Consider the following 3,415-nt stretch of genomic DNA (forward strand, 5'->3'; position numbering starts at 1 on the left):
GGAGACTCGCTTGAGCCCAGGAGTTGGAGGTTGCTGTGAGCTGTAATGCCACGGCACTCTACCCAGGGGGACAGCTTGAGGCTCTGTCTCAAAAAAAAAATAAATAAATAAATAAATAAATAACCCAAATGTTGCTGAGCTTCTTCAGTTTGAGAGTTCAAGGGATATGGCATTAATGGCTTCTGTCAACTAGCTATTGCTATAGTAATGCCACATATAATCAACATGAAACTCCCAGTGGCATATGACAATAAGCATTTAGTTTGGGGTATGTGTTTTCCGGTCAGCTGGGTGGCTCTGCTCCATGTATCTCCCATCTACCTCCTGAAGCTGTGGGCTAACAAGAACATATTTAGCTCTTAGAGATGATGGAATTGTAAGAGTGCTACCCACCTACGAAGGCACATTTATAAGCCCATTTGCTTCAAGTCGGGTAATATTCTCATGGCCACGCCCAACCAAGGAGAAGGTATACTCCATCCATGGAGGTGGAAGGGAAGGAAGAAATGTTCCTGACAACAATGTAATCCAGCATTTATCAAAAGCCCATGGTTTCTCCTCTTATCATTTTCTACTCATATTGCCTCTCATACCCTTTTGCAAAGTCTTCCACATACTCTCTCTTCCACCCCAAAGTACAATTAACTCTCACATAATGAATATTCATGTGATGGTTCCTCTCCCATCTCCCAGAACAGGGCTTTAGAAAAATTTATACTCATTTTTCTTAATTAACCAATATTTCTTCCCAATAATGAAGAAGAAATAAAACATGGACTCAGAGGATATGGCTCCAAGCTCCCTGCTCTGCCTATCAGGTTGGGGCAGCTCTAGGAGGACTTGACAATAACCCAGGGCTTTATGTTCCAGCTTTTGCATGAACATGGGAACTTCTATGTGAGTGGAGATATACATTGTACAATTCCTCATAAAGAATGACTCTCTGTTCTAGTTTTTATGGTTATATAAGGTTATAAAAGGTAATAAATTAATTTAGTAATGATTCAGAAAGGAGAGAGAGAGAGTAAGAATGAGAATAATAGCTAAAACATCTGTTTTCTTTAGCGCTGCAGTGAACTTACTTAGGGAATGGGCTTTACAAAGAGGTTAAGCAATACAGGATCTGACTCAGAATGTTGTGTTATGTTCACACCTTTTTCTTAAAGGTTTTTCCCCCTTCTTTATCTATGGTGTGTGTGTGTATATATATATAAATAATTAATCATGGGACATGTGTATTGTCAGGAGTCCCTGGAAGGTATTTCTTGTATACTCAGAGACCTGTGATCACTGTTTCTTGGGAGGCAACCTGAAGGCTCATCTTTTTCATCACTGGGGGTACCTGTATTAGTCAAGGTTTCTTTGTTAGAAGTGATATAAACTCAACTACAACTAGTTTGAACAAGGAAAAGGAAATTATTGGCTCATGTAACCAAGCCATAGATAGTGCAGAGTGGAGCTGATCCCAAGATGACTAGATTCAGATACCCAAATGCCACCAGGCTGTTCCCTCTCTTGTCTCTGCTGCTCTTTGCTTGCTGGAGCCATTCTTGCCTATCACAGATGGATTTTCTCCACAGAGAAAGGAATTCCGGCAACTCCAGAATCACAGTCTTCCAGCTTTCACAACTCCTAGAAGACAAAGAATATCTTTCCCTGAGCTGGTGTACAGGTTCCAGCCTGAATTATATGCTCATAGCCTGGACCTATCATGATTTCCAGACAAATGTAGGGAGCACTGACATGGCCACTGGGGAAATCACTGGGAACCACGAACCCATTCAATTTGTATGAACTGTAGTGCTCCTTATTAGAACTATGAAGCTAGTAGCAAGCCCTGTCTCCAGTCTGAAACTTAGGAGGCCCATCTGTACCATAGGACAGGGCTAATCTGGAAGTCTCCTCCAGGCACACAATCTGTGGCCCTTCTATAAAATTACACACTATTACTCCCTCTCATGCTATCTTTGGTGGCCCTCTGAGTTTGGTCCCTGGGGGTCTGTGAGCAGGGCAGGTCAAATACACCAGGGTAACTGGCTTCTGGTACAAAACTGGGCAGCAGCTGCCAACATTTTGGGGCTGGGTTGTAGAAAATGTGGTTGCCCACTGTCCTTCCACTCCTGGGAGGGCTGGCTGCTGGCCAGCTTTACTGCAATTTTGATTCTATTTGAAGCTTGGGATACTCCAGAGCCAGCTCTGCCATGCTGCTGAGCAATTCTCTCTGTCCGCCCCCTACCTCTTCTTCAAGCTCCAAACGTATCTTCATTTACCTTGAAGCTTTAATGAATAGTGAGTTCTCTAAAGATTAGCCCTCTGTCAAAAGATTGCCACTCACTTATACATTCTTTTTTTTTTTTTTTTTTTGGGCCCGGGCTGGGTTTGAACCCACCACCTCTGTTAATGGGGTCGGCGCCCTACTCCTTGGAGCCACAGGCACCATCCTACATTCATTTATTTTTAAGGCACATATGCATTATATGTTATGATTAATTAACATCTGAACTAATTGTTTTTGGGTTTTTTTTTTTGAGACAGGGTCTCACTTTATCACCTTTGGTAGAGTGCTATGGCATCATAGCTCACAGCAACCTCAAACTCCTGGGCTCCACAATGCCTGGCTATTTTTAGAGATGAGGTCTTGCTTTGGCTCAGACTAGTTTCAAACTTCTGTGCTCAGGCAATCCATCCATTTCAGCCTCCCAAGTGCTGGGATTACAGGCATGAGCCACTGCGCCTGGCTGAATATACACACATATTTTATATATGTGTGTGTGTATATATATATATATATATTTTTTTTTTTTTTTTGCAGTTTTTGGCCGGGGCTGGGTTTGAACCTGCCACCTCCAGTATATGGAACTGGCGCCCTACTCCTTTGAGCCACAGGCGCCGCCCCTGTTCTGGTAACATGAAACAAAGGGGCTTCTACTATATGTGTTTATTGTCCATCATCCGAATATATAATGGATGATATATATATGTATACACATACACACACACACACATATATATATATATATTTTTTTTTTTTTTTTGAGACATGTCCTGGGTAGAGTGCCATGGCATCATCATAGCTTGCATTAACCTCCAACTCTTGGGCTCTTCAAGTGATTCTCTTGCCTCAGTTTTTCTATTTTTAGTAGAGATTGGGTCTAGCTCTTGCTTAGGATAGTCTTGAACTCCTGAGCTCAGGCAATCCATCCACCTTGCTGTGGCCTCCCAGAGTACTAGGATTACAGGTGTGAGCCACCACACTTGGCCTAATGGATGATATTTTATTTATTTATTTATTTATTTTGAGACAGAGTCTCACTATGTCACCCTCAGTAGAGTGCTGTGGCATCACAGCCCACAGCAACCTCAAACTCTTGGGCTTAAGCGATTCTCTTGCCTCAGCCTCCCAAGTAGCTGGGAC

The sequence above is a fragment of the Otolemur garnettii genome, unplaced genomic scaffold, assembly GCF_000181295.1.
Source record: "Otolemur garnettii isolate 467f Iridium unplaced genomic scaffold, OtoGar3 scaffold00025, whole genome shotgun sequence".
Classification (NCBI taxonomy): Eukaryota; Metazoa; Chordata; class Mammalia; order Primates; family Galagidae; genus Otolemur; species Otolemur garnettii.